Source organism: Bicyclus anynana, chromosome 15 (genome assembly GCF_947172395.1).
Source record: "Bicyclus anynana chromosome 15, ilBicAnyn1.1, whole genome shotgun sequence".
NCBI classification, from domain to species: Eukaryota; Metazoa; Arthropoda; class Insecta; order Lepidoptera; family Nymphalidae; genus Bicyclus; species Bicyclus anynana.
The window spans coordinates 8,124,294-8,139,288 of NC_069097.1; the positions used below are offsets into that span (position 1 = coordinate 8,124,294).

General features: G+C 35.1%; 1 protein-coding gene across 1 annotated transcript in view; it reads right to left on the reverse strand.

The window, feature by feature from the left end:
- The window catches only part of LOC128198816 (tyrosine-protein phosphatase Lar-like), a 398,204-nt gene that overhangs the window by 187,571 nt on the left and 195,638 nt on the right, over nucleotides 1-14,995 (reverse strand). The gene's annotated exons all lie outside the window — the stretch shown is intronic.

Here is a 14,995-nt window from a genome sequence, read left to right on the forward strand (position 1 = left end):
ATACGTTTCTTGCACTAAATACACCTTTTTACTGAGTTTACTCTGTTGACATATTAAACAGGTGAATTAAAAAGGTTTGCGTGTTACACATATAAACATTTGTAAATACAGTAAAAAATAGAGAGAAAGAAGTTTAGAAAAGATAGTACATTAATATTAAATAATACCTCTGTTGTGTCTAATAATAATTTAAAATACTACACTGAAAATTAATTATTTTAATTTTAGTTAATATTATATTTTGTGTAGCTTACTGTAGGTAGTGTTTTTTTTATTCTTTACAAGTTAGCCCTTGACTACAATCTCACCTGATGGTAAGTGATGATGCAGTCTAAGATGGAAGCGGGCTAACTTGTTAGGAGGAGGATGAAAATCCACACCCCTTTCGGTTTCTACACGGCATCGTACCGGAACGCTAAATCGCTTGGCGGTACGTCCTTGCCGGTAGGGTGGTAACTAGCCAGGGCCGAAGCCTCCCACCAGCCAGACCTGGACAAATTAAGAAAATCTCAATCTGCCCAGCCGGGGATCGAACTCAGGACCTCCGCTTTGTAAATCCACCGCGCATACCACTGCGCCACGGAGGCCGTTTTAGTGTAGTGTGTGTTAAACAACCATAAAATTAAAACAGGAAATATCCCTATATGCCATATCTATATGGATGCACTACTGTAAAGGTCCTTGATTTAACCAAACCGAGGCTTACCTACCTACTTGTTGGCAAGTTACTCCTAATTACCGACACGGACTTTGGATTTTCTCAGTTTTCCCTAAGGGCGGAATCAGGAGTGATGAATGATTTATTTTGTTCACTTAGCAAGTGGTTCCTTCTATAGAGAACGGGAAAGTGATAGTCATCACAGTTTCAGGAAGTTTTGGGTTTAACGAAGTTACTGTGACGTCATGGCGGTTATGGAATTTTGCTTTAGACATTTGTTTTAGATTCGCGCGTTCAACCAAACAAACAAATTTTTCAGCTTTGTAATATTAGTATAGACATCGATCTATGATAAGTCCAAATGATTGTTCACATTCAGCCATACTCTATAAGTACTGTACTATAGTACTGTACTATAGTATATCTCTAATAGGGACCATGTATTTCAGGCGACCATCCGAAACAGGGCTTGATCATTACATGAAGTTAGAAACGAGTGAACGTAATAGGTAACTAGACAGGCTGCTGATAAGGATTGTGAACTACCTACATACAATACATAAAGATGGCGTACTACTATTTTTTAATAATAATGAACCCATTCAATCTTATATGCGATCTCGCATGATGCAACGACAATGCAGTTTAAAATAATATAGCACTATATGACGGCCTCCGTAGCGCAGTGGTATGCACGGAGGATATACAAGACGGAGGTCCAGGGTTCGATCCCCGGCTGGGCTGATTAAGGTAGTCTTAATTGGTCCAGGTCTGGCTGGTGGGAGGCTAGTTACCTCCCTACCGACAAAGAAGCACTTTAGCCAAGCGATTTAGCGTTCCGGTACGATGTCGTGTAGAAACCAAAAGGGGTGTGGATTTCATCCTACTCCTAATAAGTAACACACTTCAATCTTAGATTGCATCATCACTTACCATCAGGTGAGATTGTAGTCAAGTGCTAACTTGTAGAGAATAAAAAAAAATACAGGCACACTGTATACTGTCTGTAGGATAATAAGTAGGTATCTACCAGACGTAAGCTAAATTAGAAAATATCAAATCATAAAATGATCAACACAGGGAATTGAACACAAAACCTTTCGACTGTAAATCAAGATGTTCTCATCTGAGCCAGAAAAGATATCAAAAATATATTGTGTGTATGTTCCTTCTGGTACTCGTATATCATAAATATGTGTAACACATCATAATTCAATTCCATAACGAACACACACTAACAGAAACCTGACAAACGAGCAAAGCTTTTTCGCAGTAAGTCCACACTCCAGTAATTCATTACGCGAGCATGTGGCCAATCCCCGGGGCTTCTTAACTGTAAAACCTAGTTTTCAGGCCACGGCACCATTGTCTATCCGAACAAACCTACTTCGCTCCCCACTAATTAGGCTTTTTGTTAGTAACCTTGTTAAAATTCTATGTTCAACAACTTTTATAGCAGCTTTTCATAAGCAGTATGAAGAGACTACAGTTGTTAGTTACTGATACTATTTTTAGGTTTCTATCTTTAAGTTCTACTTTGGCTTACTTTGAAGTCATACCCATATAAATACTCAATCGAATTATGAAAGATTTTATTCCAAATATCAGTTTCATATGCGTAACATTGACCTCTCATATTTAAATAAATATGAGATCGATAATAAGTAAATAGTAAACAATTAAATAATAATAAAAAAAAAGTTAATAAATATAAATTATGATCATCATCATCATCAATAACAGGCTATAGTCATCCACTACTGGACAAATCCTCTTGCATGGACTTCCAAACAAAACAATCTCGAGCAGCCATAAAATTATACTTTATGAAATTTATACATAATAAATTATAATAAAATTTATGAAGTCAAAAACTTAGTGTCGGCTATGCTTAATTGCTGTCATACGATTTACACAATTTGTTTTATACTACAATCAAACTCAAACCCTTGAAACGCGAAAAAGTGACCTAGTCACGAAGACTAGTCTGATTTTTGAAAAATACTATTCCCTTGACAATAGTATCTACAAGATAATTTGCATGTCTGTACAGATAGGACGAATATCCTATTATCATCATCATTGGCCTATTTATAATGGCCGACTGCAGCGCCAGCTAGGCTATTCTGTAACTACATTTTTATAACTCGCAAGTGCGAGTTTCGAATTCGCCTCTGTCTCTCCCTGTTTAACACGATACTATAGAATGAGAAAGATAGCGATGAATTCGAGACTCGCTCTTGCGAGTTATACAAAACATCGTTAGAGAATAGCCGTGCTGGCCTCTATTTTCAAAGGAAAGGGATACCCACCATGTTATTCCCATAAAGGTTGGCGGGCTGGTGATAATGTGTGGGACGTTCACTTTTAGATTTTAATGATAATGACCAAAGACTGCTACCAAGTCAAAACAAACTAATGGCCCAAAGAGGCAGTTATCACACATGACCAATGGCAAGTAAACAAAATTACATACTCATTTTACATTTTAACAGAATAAGGCTTGAAAACCTCACGGTTACGTAGGTACTCGTATTAAGTTTTTGAGGTTTCTAGGTTATTCGTTAAGGGCGAAAAAGGTTAAGGGAAAAAATATAAAACATTTTTAAACGTGCCAAGTTTTCTGATATTTTTCAATATGTCGGAATGCACCGTAAACCCTTGATCTCGGTCAATACGCAAAAGTATTATAACTGATAATAAATAAAACGAAAAAAAGGAAAACCATAGTTCGTAATCTGGCCACACCTGGAACTGCGTAGTAGATTAAAAATTTCCAATTTAATCGCAAGAACTTTTTCGGGACTTTAATTAGGAACTCAATGATGACACTAGCCTATCAATACAATATTAGACTCAATGGCTCAACGGTAAGAGCGGTCAGACTCATCACCGAGGGGCAGTGGTTCGTTTCTCGCCCCGTTGGTCTATTGTCGTACCCTCTCCTAATAGGTACAGTCTTTCTCGACTAATTGTAAGGGAATGGGAATATTTGTCATATTAAAAAAAAAGATATGGCAAATATTCTTTTAAATAAAAAAATTGAATGAGTATTAACTTAAATTAGTAATAACATTTACAAATAAATATGTACTGCCTTCAAATAATTTTCCTGCACAAGTGTGAGTAAGATCTTAGAATAGTTGTCACAAAATATACCACATTTTAGATATCATGACATAAACGCTGGTATAATGACATACGGCCTTCGCAAGTTCAACAATAACTTTAATGGCATGTAGAGAACTCTGATAATGATGTACATCGCACAAGCACCCTGTTTTCGCTGCGTTTACATTCACGACACTTGACATTTGCTACTGGAGCGAATATTCAAGCACTACAGTATTTGTTGAGGCGACCAACCCGACCCTAAGCAAATAACAGAGCCTAAAACTGCCTCTATATCTGGCGTAGTGAATAAACTTACTCAGAAACGTACACACGAATACGCACCTTAAAATGTTACACTTAAGGTTGGGATTCGCTCAGTTGTTACAGATAGACCTGAGCGGTAAGAGAGATCGAATAAAAAAGATGAAAGCATTCATCATTGTGGTACTTACATAAGAACCGTTCATAATTTATATACAAAGGAGGAAGTGGCCGCATGATATAATTTATGAAACACAGCCGTATACTATGTTTGGTGACAGACGGAAGTCGGTATGTGAAGCGACTTTGATGTCTAACGAATTATCTTTTTGTAAGACATGTATCTACCTGTAAATTATTCATTGACACCATTGCCATTAGTCAATATAGATAGCCGTAGAGAAAGTAATAGAACGTACTAAGACAATCAGTACAGTAAAATTACAAACAACAGTGAAGACAAAAAGTTCCCATTAAGTCCGCAAAGAGAAATCTGGGACTAACGTCTCGTCAAATAACAAAGAATCCATTTCAACCCAATGATATCCCTAATTAAAAGCCAAAGCGGACGGGGCGCGAAGAAAAATTACTCAATTCGGCGAGATACTTTACAGGTCATTAGTTCCCCAGATTGGGCCCGTTACCGTCTAAAATTCATGGCTTCCAAAAAGCCCAGGGCGTTTGGAAGTCCTTCCTCGATAATTGAAAGTGGCGTTTAATTTCACGTATGATCGCCCGCGGGATTATAGCGGGCGGTATTTAAAAATCATAGCCGAGGGTATCTCGAATAAACTTTGGGTTCAATACATCAACGTCCGAAAGGTTAATCAAAATCTACAAGCTATAAATAAGCACGTAATTAAAATGTAGTAAATACTGTATTTTTTGTTAATATCTAAATTAATTAATTAATGTTTTAATATATAGCGCAAAATAAAAATCAATAAATTTTAATTACCAATACAAACTACATGATAAACATATTGTGTAGGTACCAACCTACGACGATGAATTTCATTGCTACTATGAAAACACAGCACCACAAAAAAGTAAAGGTTTTTATAAGTAGATTTTAAAGACGAGACTGCTTGGAATATTTTAAGTATAGGTTCCAAAAATATCACAATACAAAACAATGAAAACATCAAAGGAGATGGTCCAAAATTGTATGGAGCCCAGGATCAGTCATTGTACCCTGGCGGAAAAAAAGAAAATATTTTATTTAACCATTTTTGATTATACAAATCTACGAATTAACTTTAACTCTTTCGAAATAATATTCAATCTCTCCCTAGAAATGCAACACTAATATGGGTAATAATGGCGGATTGATCACGTTTTTAATGCAGTAGTCGATTTGACGTTTGCTGTCAATTATCATGTCATAGTTGCTTCATGGGCGCATCTTAAATACTTGTTTTAATTTCATTTATTTCTTTTTATTTAGTTAGATTTATTCACTTATTTAGATTTTAATAGAATCCTTGTATTTTGTAACCTGAAATGGACCATCTCCTTTCCTGAACTATCGTCTGACATAAAAATTAAGATTCTCCCTATCCGATCACAGTGGATCGCCAAAAAAAATACTATTCAGAATTTACACAAAATCGAACCAAAAGCGTGGGCAAATTGAAAACAGTCGACTTCGCCTCGTTATAGAGCCGACTCCTCCATTTATCTTCATTCTACCTTTGAATGGAATTGCCGGCGACGTTTTCCGCAACTCAAACGGTGGAACTACTTATTATTTCGAGCAGTTCAAGCTTAACGATTTGGACTGTACGGTAGTCGCACCTGTCTACGGCTGGCCCCGCCACTCCAGCCGGGGACGACCTCCCTGTATGTTAGATATACGCCATTTAAATGGCGGCTGAACACAATAAATTCGGAACAGACAAATTGTACGGCCACTAAGTCTTGAATACGACTGTCTATTGTGATTTAAGTCTGTCTTGTTTCTTTTATGAAATGTTCAGTTGTTCGAGGATAAAATAGTAACTTTTTGTAAGGGATCAAAACATGCATGTCATTTTTAAAACCAAAATTATAGTCACAGTTCTTATAAAAGCCTGTGGAGGTGTTGGACATTAGTCCAACATATATGTGATTTAAGTATGTCTTGTTTCTTTTATGAAATGTTCAATTGTTCGTGGATGAAATGGTACCTTATGTAAGGGATCATAACATGTATGTCATTTTTAAACCAAAATTTACACATTTCTTTTTAAAGCCTGTGGAGTTGTACGACATTAGTCCAACATATAAGGATTGAACCACAGAACTCACCTTCATCAAATTTCAATTCGATTCATTAAACTTAGAGCGATTCAGGTTGAAATTAGACGGAGGTTACTTAGCTTACCGTTAGGTAAGGTTAATAATACATACATTTTTAGAATCGTTTACATTTAACATCAATTGTAAAAAGTAAACGTATAAGCTTTTTATCCCGGAAAAATCTGTAGGTGCCACCCCTATAGGTACCCACGAGATTTAAGAAAAACCAAAATTCTAACAAAGAAGCGGGCGTCCGCTAGTTTTAAATAGAAGTATCAAAATTACAAACAATAATGGCTTCCACAAATTCAAACGAAAATAAGGAATATAAGCTTTAATCATTGAGATTTTGAGAACTCAATGTTAAGGCAACATTTAATTATGTCTAATGAATACGTAATACCGCCCACCCTCTAAAACATCCTGAAATAGGTCATCCACAGCGAAGTTTCACTTTCAACTACGTTTCATATTCATTCCCAAATCATCATAATTAACGGTAACGAAATTTGCATTTATCGGTGACCGGGGAAGTGAATGATTCACAACAGCTGACACGACCGACTCTGCTATTATTATTATGAGATATAATCAGGTCAATTATTAAATAAATAAAAATACCCAACTGCCTAACCTGCTCGCACCAAAGTCATCCGCCTCGAGTAAAAATTTTTTTTTTTTTAATAGGGCCATGATAATCTATTTTGAAATCATCTTGATGAGCCCTTGAATTTGATATTCGATATCACAATAATCGAAAAAAAAATTAACCTCGAGTTAGAAAGAACTAATACCATGATAATACCATGGGGCCATGATTAATCATAATATATTATGCTTTATATTATGAAAATAATCTGGTTCTGGTTTAAGATCTTTATTTTCTCAAAAGAATTACAAAAAATTCGCTTATATGAGAAATACAATTAACTCACTAAGGTAATTATTTACGTGTGTACATACTAATTAGACTTAAATCCTACATACAATAAATCAGAATAAATAATTGCTAAAAAAAAAGAATGCGGGTAGATTTTAAATTACATGTTTGTAACCGGCTTCTTACGTAGTACTTGACTAGTTTTAATAAAACAAAGATTATAGCTTACTGGATGCGGCATGTGTTACAATGACATGTTATTCAATAAATAAAATTTTAATTTCTTTTTGTAAATAAACATAGATTTAGCTTCTTTTATATCAGATGGTAATTTATTGTAGATCTGTGCTCCTTCAAATATAATATTTTTGTTACCATAGCTAGTACGAGGTTTGTGACTTAGTAAAAGGTGATTTGCTCGGCGAAATGCTCGTTTTTGTACTTGAATTTTTTTCGTAAAAGTGATTTTTGAATGTAGATCTTTATTTAGTATTTTCCGAATCAGAATTGAAGTGCTATATATGTATGTTTGCTTTATGTTAAGTAATTTTGTTTCTTTATATATTTTATTGGTAGGTGTTAGAAAGTCGTAATGAAATAAAACCTTAATAATTTTATTTTGTGCTCTCTGAATGATGTTTAGGTTGGTTTTTGTCGCTGTTCCCCATAATTCGATTAGATAATCAATATGCGGCTTAACAAGAGAGTTATATATTGTGTATCTTACATTTTTTGGTAAACAATGAACAATACCACGTAGACATCCCATTAACGATGCAAGTTTTTTGCGAAGCTTATCTATATGATTTCTCCATGTCAGTTGGTTGTCAAGAATTAAACCCAGATATTTTTGACTGTTTGATTTGACTATAATGTCTTTATTAATTGTAAGTGGTTCAAAAGTACCAATTTTCTTATTTTTTGGAATAAATAAAATGTAATTTGTTTTAGCTGTGTTAATAGTAAGCAGGTTACATTGAAACCATACGTTAAGATTATTTAAATCACTTTGAGCTTCTCGCATTACAGAATCAACAGACCTACCAAAGTAGGTTAGGACAGTATCATCAGCGTATAAAGAAATATCCCCTTTTAGACCAATTTCATGTATATTGTTAATATAAATTAAGAAAAGCAAAGGCCCTAGAATAGAACCTTGCGGTACGCCACAATTTATGGATGCTGGACTACTACGATTTTCTCCAATTTTCACTATCTGAGAACGATTTGAGAGATATGATTTCAAAATTTCGAAGGCTTTACCAGTAATACCAATACTATTTAGTTTATTTAAAAGCAAATTATGGCTAACCGTATCAAATGCTTTTTTGAGGTCAATAAATATACCTACAGCTATTTGTTTTTTATCAATCTGCAATTTGATGTTAGTAATAAGATCTACTGCTGCTGAAATAGTACCGGATTTTGATCTGAATCCGTATTGTTTTTCGTATAAGAAATTTATTGAATTTAGGTATTGATCAAGCCTGCGATATATTGCCCTTTCGAATATTTTAGATATTATCGGCAGTACCGATATTGGTCGGTAATTGCCAGGATCAGATTTCCTACCACCTTTAAAAATCGGAGAAACTTTAGCGACTTTAAGGCTATCGGGGAAGATGCCTTGATCGAAGCAGTAATTTATGGATTTTGCTAATTTTTCAACTAAAATATTCTTTACGCACTTTATTGCTTTGCAACTTACTCCGTCGATGCCCACAGCTGTATTAATGTTAAGATCATCAATTAACTTTGAAACCTCAGCTATAGTGACCGGTGACATTTTTGTTAAGCACAGGGACTGTATTCTTTGTTTTGGTAAAGTATAAGTTTGGTTATTTTGGTATTTTACTGGTATACTATCTGCTAGAATTGATCCTATCGTCGAGAAATAGCTGTTGAAAGCTTCGCATATATGTTGAGAGTCACTTACTATGTTATTTGATATATCTAACTTTGATGGAGCACAGATTTCTTTTGTTTTATTGTTAGATAGGTTGTATAATAGGTTCCACATTTTTAAGGGCTTATGTGTACATTTATTAAATTCCTTCAGATAATATTGTCTCTTAACTTTTTGAATAGTCTCAGTTACTTCATTTCTGACTTTTAAAAAGTCGAGTTTCAGTTTTTCATTAGTTGGTTCCCTTTTATGTTTATGCCAAAGAATATTCCTTTTGTCAATGTCTGTTATAATATCTTTGTTAATCCAATCACTTCTTGGTGGGTTTAATATTTTAGTTTTTATAATTTTACTCATCTTGAGACATTTAATAAGTTTAGTTTCTAAGTCTGAGTAGTTAGTGATTTCACTTGTCACTTGTAATTAACCCTAAAAACCTATCTTCCAATGCCAACAAATCCAAATTCCATAATTGCACCTATAGTGGGAGTTTCATCTGACAAACATTCATCTATACTAATATTTTAAAGAGGTTATTGTATAACATTGTGGTATTGTAGGGGGTAATCTCTGGATCTACTGAATCGATTTTGAAAATTATCTAACCTCTAGAAAGCCACGTAATTTGTGAGTGTCATATGCTATATTTTATCCCCGTATTCTCACGGCAACGGGAACTACGCGGGTGAAACTGCGAGGCGTTGACTTGTCACACTTGCACATTTATAAAATGACGAAGATGTGGCTGTCACAGGCTTTTGAACAATCACCTGTTACTCGAAACTTTTATTAAACATTCACTTTTGGCAAAATTCTATATGTTTATCAATCCCTGACAAATATGTAATCAATTTAATTGTGTGTGAGTTTCACTAACTTTTTTTATGTATAATTTACCTAAAACCATGTTATTCATATTTGACAGGCTGCGTTTTATTACCTAAAAGCCGTCTCAAGAGAGCAGACGCTCGTTTAATTAAGTATTCTCTATTATACTAATGGTGTATCCGTGCAAACTTGGTTTCTGACGGCTGTCCCATAGGATACCGCTCACAATTACGATAATGCAGTGCAGACAATGTGACTATGTGGAGGGAAATAGGGGGGTATAATGTTCATTGTATTTTAACTCTATGTTATTACGATAAATACCTATGCATACATATGTAAATGGATAACTGAATTAACTGACTGGCATTAAATCAACGCCCAGCAAGCTAATATACCACTATTACTAACTTTGACATATTATGTTGACATATACGAAATTCAGATTCTATATAACAAATGTCATCCGGTGCCTATTGAAATCTCTTCGATCTCTCTACTGTATGATACATACAGTAGGTAGATGTCATTTCAGTTGATTTGATGTTTATTTTTATAGGTTGTTAATAAAGACCAAATTAATGAATAGGCCAGCTTAAACTATCAAAGCAAGCTCTTTAGATAGTAGGTTACTTTTGTGGCATAAAGACTCATTAAAAAATTTTTGGGAAATTTCAATTTTAAAGAGTGATGGGATTTTGTACGCGTAGGTACAAAATTGCGGGTATCGATAGTATTTAATAATATTTTACTTAGTATGTTATAACGAATTTACGTATATACCGAATACAGTGCTACCTAAAATACTGCTGTATGCCAATAGTGTACAAATAGATTTTTTTCGATCGAATCAGCTGTTACGAACCAAGACGAGATGAACCACAAACGTGGACCAATAGCGGCGCAATTGAAATATCGCTGTCTTTGGGCCCATCGCATCGAGATGTAGTGGTGCACATTTTAGGCCTACATACGATCTTTTTCTGACCCAAATTTCATACAGATTCGTTTAATCTTTTAACCGTGATTTAGTTACGAACATTAAAACTATCGCATTCCATATTATAAGCGACTAAAGTTTATAGCTTGTTGGTTTCTAACCTAACTATACTCATTAGCCAATGGGGTAAAGTTGTGAAGTGGAATAAGTCAAAGCGAAGCTTGACTGGTCCTCTTAGTATGATATAAGCATAGAATACGTACTCGTATTCTGTATATATATCCTCAACAGAAAGTTTAGTATTACTGTTATTTTTTCTTCAGAAATCGCTCACCGCCTATAAATTACAGCCCCCACATAAAGAAGGTTGGCTTTTGTCCCCGTCCTTTGTTGGTTACAGATGATCGCACGTGACTGGCGTATAAAACAAGGCAATGTTTGGAGTCGGTTTGTCAGATCTACCCGCCTTGTTTGCTTTAGCGTAGCGTCTGATTGACAGAGCATCCGCCATCCTGTGTCGTGACGTCACGGCACCCGCGCCGCAGTTGGAAATCAGCGCCATACATAAGCAAAACATGCTTAGATATATTTATTTATACACGGCGTAATGTGCTGAGTTGTACACCTTATTGTCTTTGGTTTTACAGCTAGGTGTGTTAATCATGGAGCATAGGCACCTGCTCGAATTCATTACTTTCTCTGCAAAATAATAGCTTTTAATCTTTGAGATTACGATCCTATTTGTATCTAAAGTCCTAGACTAAACACTGCTGGATGCAGGGATATATCATAATTATTTGAATTTATACACACTTTAGCGTTATATTCATTACGGAAATATAGGTGCAGGGATATGCTATAATTATTTGAATTTATACACACTTTAGCGTTACATTGAGTACTGAAATATGGGTGCAGGGACATACCATAATTATTTGAATTTATACACAATTTAGCGTTACACTGAGTACGGAAATATGGGTGCAGGGATATACCATAATTATTTGAATTTATACACACTTTAGCGTTACATTGAGTACTGAAATATGGGTGCAGGGACATACCATAATTATTTGAATTTATACACACTTTAGTGTTACACTGAGTACGGAAATATGGGTGCAGGGATATACCATAATAATTTGAATTTATACACACTTTAGCGTTACACTGAGTACTGAAATATGGGTGCAGGGATATACCATAATTATTTGAATTTATACACACTTTAGCGTTACATTGAGTACTGAAATATGGGTGCAGGGACATACCATAATTATTTGAATTTATACACACTTTAGTGTTACACTGAGTACGGAAATATGGGTGCAGGGATATACCATAATTATTTGAATTTATACACACTTTAGCGTTTCATTGAGTACTGAAATATGGGTGAAGGGATATAGTATAATTATTGGAATTTATACACACTTTAGCGTTACATTGAGTACTGAAATATGGGTGCAGGGATATACCATAATTAATTGAATTTATACACACTTTAGCGTTACATTGAGTACGGAAATATGAATTTCGAATATTAAACCTAATAATATAGGCGCAAACGAGGAAACTCAATAGACTCCCCATTTCGCGACCGAAACAATTAAGCGTTACGTACCTTCAAAATTAAAAAAAAGAAGCCCCGTTTTAAATTTTAATAACGGCGTAATACAACCCGAAGGCAGCCATAAAGAATGGGATTTTAAAATACATTAAACGAGTAAACCGAGGGAGCGGCGCGGCACCATAATTCGGTGTTAATAATTCGGCAGAAGGGCAAATCGGCTATTGTGTTCCGCAAGACGAGGCCAACCGGAATCAATTAGCCTCGCGTACAAAGACTCCGCAAATACCTACTCGGGAATTGGTGAATGTGATGTAATATATTTATGATAATGAGTATGTTTTTAACACATATTAATATGAAATTAATTTATTAATTTTCGTTGTTCAACTCCGTTACAAAATGTAACGAGATTTTGTGAATGAAAAGGCATGAGAAAAACTTTTATTGAAGCAATCAATTATTTTACATTATAAAAAACTAGCTGGCCAGCTGGCCCGGCAAACGTTGTTTTGCCTATTTTCCCTATAAATAAGGCATTAAATAATTTTAACCACCCGAAAAATAGATGTTTTGCCAATTTTCGGACGATGTGCACACAAAATTTCTTAAAAATCGGTCCAGCAGCTTATGAGAAGTTTGGTAACAAACACCATGACACGAGAATGTTATGTATATTAGATTATATCTTTACTAATATTATTATATTAAACACAAGGTGACACGTAGAAGCTAATGTAACTACGGATCGGATTAAATAAAATCATTCACTTGTACAATGCTACGTTGCCGGAAAGTGCTTTAAATTGTAATTGTAATTTGTATATATGTATACCAAGCTATCACCATAAAACAGAGGTGTTTTACTGGTGATATGGTGGTTGACTGGGGGCCTTATGAGGTAAAAAAGGAGATGAAAGCATACGCATTTCTCGCGGATGAAGTCGCGGGCTTCTGGTAGCTATAAAATCACACATCAGTGTTTAGCAACCAAACCTAAAGAATGACAAGCACACATAATGCCGTGGTAATTATGTGGCTTTAGGGTAAATCGACTACTTTGCAACCGCAAGAAAAGCCCGACCGAAATCAATTAGCGTATTTGTGCATATAGAAAGGAGTATAATATCTAATACACCAGTGGAGTTCCGCGACTTCATCCGCATAAACCCAAAATATGGTTGACTATTGTCTTGACTATAAACAATTATAATATTGACTATTATTAGAACTTTTAAATGCGAACAATTCCGTGTTTCAAGATTTGCGTAAATATATTCCTTTAACAAAAGTTTTCAATAGAAATATTTTTTCCGATTCTGCCACGTTTTTCATTGATGTAGCGTTGTAAAATAATATTGAATGAAAATTATATTCATCGTCTACTTAGATACTCTCAGTAGGCGGTGATTCAATGAATAAAAATTATTACTACGTACACCACATCTGAATACATAAAAGTGAGTTTTTAGAAGAGAAAAAGACGTTAACAATATAAAATAAATTCATACAACTTGAAATTCAAAGTATTATTAACATTGTTCCAAAATACTTTCACAGTAGGCTGTTTATGTAGGCGTTAAAATCGTGAACCCGAGCAATTTAATTACAGAGTAACCTAACCCGAGACAACCCATAAATACAGCGATTTCGATATTAAAGTAAGCAAACCGAAGGAGTGGGCCGCAAACCCGCACCTATAATTTGGTGTTAATTATTCCTCGGAAGAGCAATCGGTTATTGTACCCCGCAAGGCGGGCCCGGCCGAAACCAATTAGCCTCAGCACACAAAGATCCCACTGAACAATTTATGTGTGTGCACAACAGATTATGTGTGTGCAAAACAGATTGCGACTGAGCCCTGTTGACAGTTCGACAAAACACTCGATACCTCGCCAGTCGACACATCCAGGTGAAAGGGGTGCGCGATGGAATGCAAAACACTTTCACTTGATTACTTTGGGTATTTTGCGTGTGTCAATTGTGTTTGTGTTCGCTATATTCGACTTGTTACTTCTAGACTGTGTAATTTGTTGGTTGCCAATCCCGTCGTTCGTGGTGTTGAATTTTAGGTTCCTTATTATGTGAAATAACGTGTTTATTGGTATATGATTTTCTTGTGAATGGATTATGTGATACTACAGTTATGTGTTTGCATAATCCAGTTGACAATTCGATAAAACATTCAATACCTTCAGTCGACACATCCAGGTGAAAGGGGTGCGCGATGGAATGCAAAACACTTTCACTTGATTACTTTGGGTATTTTGCGTGTGTCAATTGTGTTTGTGTTCGCTATATTTGACTTGTGACTTCTAGACTGTGTAATTTGTTGGTTTCCAATCCCGTCGTTCGTGATGTTGTATTTTACGTTCCTTATTATGTGAAATAACGTGTTTATTGTAATATGATTTTCTTGTGAATGGATTATGTGATACTACAGTTATGTGTTTGCATAGTCCTGTTGACAATTCGATAAAACACTCAATACCTCTTGTAGACAGGTGAAAGGGGGTGCGCGATGGAATGCAAAACACTTTCACTTGATTGCTATGGGT